The 9,883-nt window shown below is 40.6% G+C and overlaps 1 non-coding gene across 1 annotated transcript; it reads left to right on the top strand.

Moving 5' to 3' along the window:
- Positions 1-8,182: 8,182 nt before the first annotated feature.
- Positions 8,183-8,289, top strand: LOC116661224. Its single transcript, XR_004317042.1, has one exon. It is a non-coding gene; the product is annotated as a U6 spliceosomal RNA (small nuclear RNA).
- Positions 8,290-9,883: the final 1,594 nt, after the last annotated feature.

Below are 9,883 nucleotides of genomic sequence, written 5' to 3'. Positions count from 1 at the left end.
GGGTGATTATGAGGACTAAGTCAATAGGTGCACATAGAAGTACTTAGTACCGTGGTCAGCACATGGAAAGCTGGAAAGCATTTTAAAATGTCTGTTAATATTGTCATTAGAACCAATAGTCATGGAAATGTCTAGCAGGGCTTAATTGTACAAAAATCTATAATATATTTACTAGATCTTTAAACATGAAGAACCACCCTTCAAACTCTTCAGACTTTTTCCTTAATTAAGACTCATTCTCTGTAAAGAATCTAAGTTTGATACATTTATTTACATAAAAGCATATATGATGGCAGTGTCTTAAAGTGGCATATGCTCTTTTCCATAAGGACCGATCCTTTGACTGGAGACGGAGCCTGAAGAAATGAAGCCGTTGACATCAGAGTTTGATGGCTATTCTTTAATTCAACAGCTGTGAATGATCGGGTACACTAAGTGACACAAAGATCAATACGGCACTTTCCTGCCACTAAGGAACACACAGTGTAGTAGGTGAGCTAGACGCTCATGCAATTAACCAGAACTCATTTTGTAGGTGTTTTTGTCTGTCTAGACAGTTTTGGAGGACCTGCTAAACAAATGTTTAAGAATCTCTTTGGATCAGGCACTAATGAGGCTGAGGGACCTTGGCGCATGACAGCTTGATCCTAGGTGGGAGGTGGGGGATCATGTTAAGTGTCTATCACAGAACGATTACAGCTACTACTTACTGAGTTCTTGTTATGGATGAGACACTTCAGATACGTCAGTATTAGCCCCTTGCATCCTCTCCACATCTCCCAGAGGAATGCATTATGGGCTTCACTTCACAGATGAAAACAGAGGTTCAGTGGGATGAAGTCCTTGCTCCAGGCCAACCAAGCAGGAAATGTCAGAACTGAGATTTTATCCGCTGTCTGTCTGTCTGCCACTATCTGCTCTCTGCTTCTTAGTGCACATGGGCTTAAGCTAAAGTTCTAGGTGACGGGTGAGGGGGCTCTACCAGTGAGGGAGGAGGAGCTGGAAGAGAGGACATCCTTCCTTTGTTACTAACTTTAGGGGGAAAGTGTTAAGTCTTTTGCCATTAAGTCTGCTGTGGCTGTAGGTTTTTATAGGTGTTCTTGTTAAAGTTGAGGAAGTTCCTCTTAATTCCTAATTTGCTGAATTTTCATGATTGGGTGTTGGACTTTGTCAAATACTCTTTCTGCATCAATTGATGTGATCATATGATTTTTTTCCTCCAGCTTGTTAGTATGGTGGGTTACGTTGGTTGAGTTTTGAATATTGAACCAGCCTTGCATACATGAATTAAATCCCACTTGCTCATGATGTATAATTTTTTTTAAATACATTGTTGGATTCAATTTGCTAATATTTTGTGTGAGGATTTTCTGTGTTCATCCGAGACATTGGCTTATAATTTTTCTTTCTTGTAATGTCTTTAACTAGTTTTAGTGTTAGGGTAATGCTGACCTAATAGAATAAATAAGAAGGCATTCCCTCTGCTTCTATTTTTTGGAAAAGATTGTGGAAAATGGCTATTATTTCTTTCTTTAATGTTTCATAGAATTCATCAGAGAAACAACATGGGCCTGCTGCTTTGAGTCTGCTAGATAAGTCATGACTTCTCTAACTTGTCTCTTTTCATAAATGATTACACTCTGTATGTGTGTGTTTCCCATTTTATTCTTCTTGATATATGGCTGAAGATACAGAATAACCTGAAATAATTCCAGGAAGGTAACAGTCACTATTCATCTGGCTCCATCTGCTACATTAATTCTGATCAAATACGAACCCTCTGAATAGACAGCAGGTGTCAGATAGAAACCAATGTTTTGTGTGTTTGTTTGCTTTTCTCTTCCCCATCACATTTCCAGGGTTATGAGTCTAAAGATAATGCCCAGTGGAATTACAGAAATGTGTTCCTCTGATGGGTCCAAGAAAAGGTATCGATTTTCCATTTGTTCAGCGTTTTCTTGTTGCAAAGTGGGGGATGACCTCCAAGATTTTTACATGTCAGTGTTTAAATAGGAAGTCGCCAACACAGTTTTTATGAGAATTTATACGTGCAAAAACTCTTGGTAAACTATAAAATATTATAGGCTCTTGGTTGATTTAATAAGTGGGACTGAGTTAAGGGTAAGTGGGAGAGGGAAAGTCAGCTGTGACCAGCTTCAAGAACATAATTTCATTCAAATGAGAGATGGCAAAAATAGACATAAAAGGAGAAAGGAAGGAGCAAACTGAGATGAAGAGAGATGTTCTTTCCCCTTGACCACCCCTGCTTTCTCTCCCCTTCTCCATTCTATCAGTTACTTCTCTGAGTCCTAGCAACTCACCCCCCAGCATCTGCTAAGCAATCAGCCCTGGGGTCGGTCATGCTGTCCACAAAGATGCTCAGTAGAGATTCTGAGGTCACCTGAAGATGTCATAGTGATTCTGAGGTCAGCAGGGTTGCTTGGAAAGGATGCAAAGGAACCTCAGGGCTGGCTGTGACCCTCCTCCCATGGAAGGCACAATTACAAAGCCCACTCTCTGGCTGCCCACACCCCAAAAGCATTTCCTTTACTAAGTTAGCTTGGGATACAAAATGAGACAAAATCCACTCCTTAAAAAATGAAGATGCCATCGTGAATAAGTGATGTCCGTTCGCATAGAGAACAACTGGTCTCCCAGGGGAAGAGGCAGGCTGAGGCCAGCTGGAGTCTGAGCTCCCCTGTTCTACACCTGAATGGCTTTAGTGTCCAACATAAAACTCACAGAGCACTTCAGGGACGCACTACTCTGGTGAAATGGAAGGGGCACCGGGTCTGAGTCTGACGTTGACTCAAATCTTAGCATCTCTCTTATTATCTGGGTGGGCTGTGCAAGCTGCTTGATTTCACTGAGTTTCCATACTCTGATGAAATAACAGCTAACCCTTACCTAGCACTTCCTCTCAGACACTCTTTTAAGCTCCTTGCATATATCTCATTCAATTCCTACAATAACATCTTGAAGTGGGGTAGTATGATTCCCATTTTTCAGTTAAAGAAATTAAGGCTCAGTAAATGGGGGAAAGGACAGAGAAAATGTGCTTCTCAGCATCATGAGGATGATTATATGAAGCGGTTTATGTAAAGTGTTTAGTGTAGCATCTGACCCAGTAAATACACAATATATAATAGATTTACGAAAGCCCGACTCTATTTCTTTTCTCTAAAACCTTTTGCATTTTGCTGTGAAATTTAACAGAGAGCAGTAAACAGAAGAAAAATTTTGAAAATCAATTATTGATCAGAAAATGAGCACCTGTCAAATATCACTGGAATTAAAAAAGATGGAATGTGCCTAGCACCTCCGAAGTAACCTCTAATCACAACCCATTTTTGCCCCAAAGGTACTACTCCCTTGACTTTTATGGAAATCACTACTTTACCACTAATCAGACATTCCTAAACACTAGCTTTGCATGCTTTTTGAAATGTATATAATAAATTATGCATTCTTTTGTGTCTGACTGTTTTGGCTCAACAATGTTTGAAATTCATTCATTTTATTGCATGGAGCTATAGTGAGTTTATTTTCAGTAAAGCTTTTTTTTTTCCCCTCAATAATGTATATTGTTTTATTGTACTGATATAATGCAATCTTTAACCATCCTGCTATCCACAGGCATTTATGTAGTTTCCAGGCTTTGGTTGTTACAAATAGTGCAGCTATGAATTTTCTTATATGTGTTTCTTAGTGTTTATGCCTGAAATTACTGAGTCATAGAATATATGTTCAATGTTAGTGAGCACTAACAATTAATTTTTGAAAGTTTTTGTATGATAAGGGCATGAAGGTTCCCTTTGCTCCTCATCTTCATCAACACTTTACATTGTCTACCTAAAAGCTGTTTTGGTGAGTGTGTGGTAGAGTATCATTATAATTTGAATTTACATTTTCTTGATTATTAATGAAGTTGAGCATGTTTTTGTAAGTTTATGCCATTTGGATATTCTCCTTTGTGAAGTGCCTGTTCAAATTTCTTGTCCTTTATTCTCTCGGGTTATTTACCTTTTAAATTTTAATTGATTCATAGGTACTCTTTACATATTGAGAGTAAGAGTCCCTTTGGAAGTAACCTGATACTTCCTCTGGCTGGGGTTAAGATATTTTTGTGTATGTTTAATTTTCAAAAGTTCATTAACAGTGTGCCTAGTTGTGAATATATTTTCATTTGTCCCTTATGTGAATTCTTAAATCCATGATTTGATGTCTTTCATTAGTTTTGGAAAATTCTCAGCCACTATCTTTTCAGCTATTGCTTCTATCCTGTTTTCCATCTTTTCCTTTTGGGATTTTAATTAAATTCATATTAGACCTTCTCATTATGTCCTTTATATCTCTTACTCTTTCTTTTGTATTTTTCATTCCTTTGTTTCCTATTCCTTTCTGGAAATTTTCTTCGTGAATTATCCTTTCATCTTTGCTAATATGCTGTTTAACTTTCAGTTGGGTTAGACTGTAACTTTCAATTGTTATAATATTTTGTTCCAGAAATTTCATCATAAAAGTCTCTAGTTCTTTGCCAAAATTTTCAATCTTCTCTTTTATATTCTTGAACGTAAGAAGCACAGTTGTTTATCAGTTTAAATGTGATAAAACGAATATCTGGAGCCCCCGTGGGCCTGATTTTATTGCTTGGTTCTCTTGCTGGTGTTGTCCGTGTAGTCTTATTTCCTCATGTGGCTGGTTATTTTTGATTGTGTGCTGAGTAATGTTTTTGCAAAATTGCTTGTAGGAATACCTTGAGGTTCGAGGTGTCATTTCTTTACAAAGAATATTTATTTTTGTTTCTCCTAGGTGCTTGGAGGTACTAACAATTTGAGATAACCTCAATTCAATTTTAGGGTTTGAAATTATTTGAGGTCCCTAAGATGCCCTGTATTCTTTTGAGTCCCAACCCAAGAGCATTCATCCACACTTTTCTTGTGCTGACCTCTTCACTGTCTGGGTCTCACTTCTTCAGATTTTGTCTATTCAGTGTTTATTCTCTGATTCAGATGTCCCCACTTCTACATCCACATCCAGTATCACTCCACTTCTTATCAATCAACTCCACCTCTTTTCTTCTTATCAATAATCTTACCTCTCATCAATAAACTTCACCTCTTATCTTCCCTCAAGGTAGCAAAGTCCCCCTTCTCTGTATGGGCTACCTTGATCGCCAAAGCTCAATATCTCCTGTCCTTCTTTTGAATTCCTTTAACACTTTATGTGTTTAACAGTTAACCAGATATATGTTAATTCATCTCTTAACATTGTGTGTGTGTGTGTGTGTATTGTTAAGTCCTTGAAGGAGGGCACATATCTTCTGTTAATCTCCTCAGCTCCTAGCACTTTGCCTTGCACATGGTGTGTACTCAAAATATATAATTGGTTGAGCATAATCCAAAAGTTATGCCATACCGAGACCTTCATATCACATCACAGCATACCACCACACTACATCACATCACAATGCATCCCTGTATTAGAAAGATCCCATTGCCTTCCCTGCCCATAGACCTACTCTGGGAGCCCCCAGTGAAGGCAAATAACCAATCATAAGCCCCATTTCCCTATTATAGCTGATTTCACTGGTGTATATCCCTGACCTTATCCCTCATCAGTTCCTTTGTCAAGATTTGAAAAAAAAGAGATACATACATTTTTAGCTTGAAACTAAAAGTGATAATAGCCTATCTGTAAAAGGTCATGTAGATCCCATAGAAGAGTCCAGAAAGAAGTAAAAGTTATGGAGATAAAGAAACTGTGAGTAATCAAAGAAAGCTGACCAATAAAGCAGAGGAAAAGAGAACTTGTGCAAAAAGACTGAAAGAGATGAGAGTCCACATGGCCTCTGAGCGTCAGCTTTTGGTCCTAGCAACTTCCCAGTATCTTCTCCCACAGGCCTCAGTCTCTGTGTCTGTGATTTTAGGTCGTGCATCCGAACCTCAGGGAATTGGGGTAGGCTTCGATTTCTGGATACATTTTGCCTGAATTCTTTCAGTTTGGGTGCTTTTGGTTGCATGTAAACCAAACCAGCTCTGGTTATCTTAGGCAAAATGGGTGTATTGAGAAGACAAGGGAGCCCAGGACCACTAAATGGCTAGAGGATCTGGTGTGGCAGACAGACGGGAGCTGAGCAGCCCCGGAGGACCAAGAACAAGAAACTCAGCCACTGCTGCTAGCAGGACTCGTCTGGCCGGAAGGCTCCCACTCTTGCCGGACACTGTGTGCCACCACTGGACTCCACTGCTGGATGCTGCTGCTGCTTTTGTGCTGCAGTCCTCTTCATTCCTTTCTCACGTGTCATTTCTCTAGGACCAAAGCTACTGATTGTCAGACTGCGGATCTCATGCTTTCACAACTGCCAAAAGGCAAAGAGGGAAGGATATTGTCCCTTTGGGTTTTATACAGGGAAGCAGGGCCCTGTTCCTGGAAAGATGACATACAGTGGGTGGAGGTGGGAGAATGGGGTGGTCCTCCAAAAGGAGACTGGATATTGGACAACCAACAATAGCAAAGACAGCATTAGTTTGCACAGGGAACTTCCTAGTTAAGATGAATACACTAGAAATTTCAATCTTTATAGTAGGTCGATAGAATGCAAAATGATTTTGTAGCGGAAATAAATAAAGCAATAGATTTGCAACAGTTCCTTAAAGATGGGATATGGTTGAGGGGTGGGTATAGCTCAGTGGCAGAGCACATGCTTAGCATGCAAAAGATCCTGGGTTCAATCCCCAGTACCTCCATTAACAAAAAAATGAATACATAAGTAAATAAATGAGTAAATAAGGGATATATAGCTGGCATGTGGCTTTTCCTCTCTTTCCCCTTTTCCTTCCTGTCTGAAATATGGACATAATGGCTGGAACATCAATTAGACACATTGGGATCTTAACAATGGACACCATGAGACAAAGATGGCTGACTAGAGAGACGAAAGGCTTCTGTGTCTTTGACAATGAGGGAGACACAATACCAGCCTTCACGTTTCTGATACACAAGTGAACCCACGTGTGTTCACGGCACTGTGGTCTGGTCTCTGTTACTAACAGCTGAACACAATTCCTAATAGAATGAGCTGTTATTATTATTATTATCGTGATTGTTGTGTTGGCCACCAGATTGAGTCTTTGGCAGCCTGGCTATTGTTCACTGATTTCAGAATTCCTGTCACTCTCTATGCTCTCCAAAAATAACTGAGAGGTGGATAGTAATTTTTTTTTTAACAAAAAAAGCGCTAACATGGATTGGTATAGATTTTTAAAAAGATTTTCACAATGCACTTGGAGAAACTAGGAGGGTCCCTGGCATATAACTTGCTCCCCGGCAAGGGCTTTTCACTATGTGGAAGAACAATATTTTAGAGCATATTACATCCATTCGTTAATGATAGTGATGTGGGGTGGAGGTAGAAACTGAAGTATGAGCATCCCAAAGAGAATCTTAAAAAAGTAGTTTTGATCTCTGATTTTTTTTAGAATTTTGTATTAACATTTGAAAAATGTCTAGAAAACAAAATCAGCTTGTGAAGACTCAGCTTGGGGTAGGGCCACGCCGAGGTCCCTCTTCTTGGCATACCTCCGCTGGCACTGCTCGGTTCTTCCTGATTCCTTTCGCCTCTGGCCTGGAGCGCAGACATCATCTATCTCACGCCTGCCACATGTAAGCCAGAGACAGGCTGTCCTCTTGTTGAGAACTTCTTTCCTTCTTCTTCTTCTTTTTTTTTTTTTTCTTTGTCAGAGGTGAGTTCTGGGGTGGCGGTGACAAAAAATGAGGTCGAAGAGGGCTGCAGGTGCTGGAGAAGTAACTGAAAAACTGTTTAAAGTTAATGAAGTGTTTTGTTTTCTTTTTCTCCAGCTCTCGCTGGGTTGCAGGCTGCATTTAGGAATAACACTAAACACGTCGATAATATTGCATGGACGTTAAACAAAGGAATTAATTAAGGAGAGGAGGCGAAAATAGCACAGAGAACTTTAAAGGGTGGCTTAGCACAGATCATCTACAAGGAAAGTGTTGGCAATACAGAATATACTCCAACTGGCAGCAATTATGGTGTTAGCAGGAGCATTTACGCAGACGACAGAGGCTCTTTGAGACCAATATCTAAACCATGGGGAATGATGTAATCTCATTTTTCCCAGGTAAAATGTTCTTATTTTCTTTTCAAAATAAGATTTCAGGGCTCGCTTGGGCAGCACATATACTAAAATTGGAACAACACAGAGAAGATTAGCATGGCCTCTGAGCAAGGATGACACACATATTTGCAAAGTGTTCTGTAGTTTTAAAAGAATAAAATAATGCCATTTGCAGCAACATGGATGGACTTAGAGATCATATTCCAAGTGAAGTAAGCCAGAAAGTGAAACAAAAATACTATATGATATCACTCATTTGTGAAATCTAAAAAAAAAAATACGCAAATGAACTTATTGATAAAACAGAAACAAACTCATAGACATAGAAAGCAAACTTATGGTTACTGGGTGAGAAGGAATAAATTGGGAGTTCGAGATCTGCAGATGCAAACTACTGTATATAAAATAGATAAACATCAAGTTTCTTCTGTACAGCACAGGGTACTGTATTCAGTATCTTGTGGTAACATACAATGAAAAAGAATATGGAAACGAATATATGTATGTATTCGTATTACTGAAACATTATGATGTACTGCAGAAATTGACACATTGTAAACTGACTATACTTCAACAATAATAATAATAAAAAGAATAGATTTACTGTGGACATTAGCTCAATCCTCACGTCCAAGTGGGAGTGCCAGTGAGCCATGCCACTAAGAGAACAGCCATAGAGGAAGCTGCCTGTAGAATCCCCACAGGAGAGCAACTCCCCTCAAATGATGGTGGAATGAATAATTTAAGAAAAAGAGAGAGAGAGATTTCAAGCTCCCAGAGGGCAAAGCACCACATCCATGTACCCCCTGCCCCCACCTTGTAGCACCTAGCAGAGAACTTCAACACTGCTTAACAAGTGTTCCATATTGAGTTTACAAAGAGAGGAGCCAAGTGTTGGTAATTAGTTGACTACAAAGGACACTACGTGGCAGTTGTGGACCCTGAGAAGCCTGGTCCAGGGTCCTGCTGGGTGAGAAGGAGGGCAGCGTGGTGCCATCTTGCCAGGCCAGAGCCAGAGCTGGGTTTTCTGCTGCCCAAGCTGTCCCTACACTTGCCAATAATTAAGGAGTTGTCCCCAGCTGAAAAGTAAGTGTCCACCCCTGGCAGGGGTCTCAAGAAGGCTGTTTTCCTGAGTAGCCGAGGAGCTCTGGGATAGAGTAAGGTCAGAGAATACAGGAGCCAGACACAAGTTTGTCCAATCTGGACCCTTAGCCATCTGGAGGAGGGAAGGAGGAGTAAGCTTCTCCGGGTGGTGAAGAATAGAGGCACATTCCGGGCGCCCTAGAGGATGGTGATGCGTTGTGGGATGCAGGGGCCAGGGCGGGAGCACAGAAGATGCTGCAGGCAGACTACCTGTATCCCAGGAATGTGGTCCAGAGACAGCGGCTGCTCTGGTAGTCTCTCCTTTTCCTGCGGTTCGGCTTCTGTTTCCTTTTAACCAGCCTGTTCCATCGCAGATCACGATGACCCTCCCTCTGTTCAGTTTCTCTACCCCTTCTGGCTGCTCTTCACTCGTAACTTCAAACCCCACGCGCCTGCTTTCTACTTTTTGTCTGAAGTTTCTCAGCTCTGCCCGCCCGACAGCCCATCTCGGTGGAGCCCCTGGGGCCAGTCGAATCATCGCGCAGGATGGAACCTTCTTTAAACATGGTCTTCCTGCCAAGTCATGTTGTGTGATGAGTCAGAAGACTGTTTGGTCTCGCAGATGGGGATTTGGTGCCTGAATCCTACCATTCATTCTT

Source organism: Camelus ferus, chromosome 33, assembly GCF_009834535.1.
Source record: "Camelus ferus isolate YT-003-E chromosome 33, BCGSAC_Cfer_1.0, whole genome shotgun sequence".
NCBI lineage: Eukaryota > Metazoa > Chordata > Mammalia > Artiodactyla > Camelidae > Camelus > Camelus ferus.
This window is presented reverse-complemented; position numbering and strand designations above follow the sequence as displayed.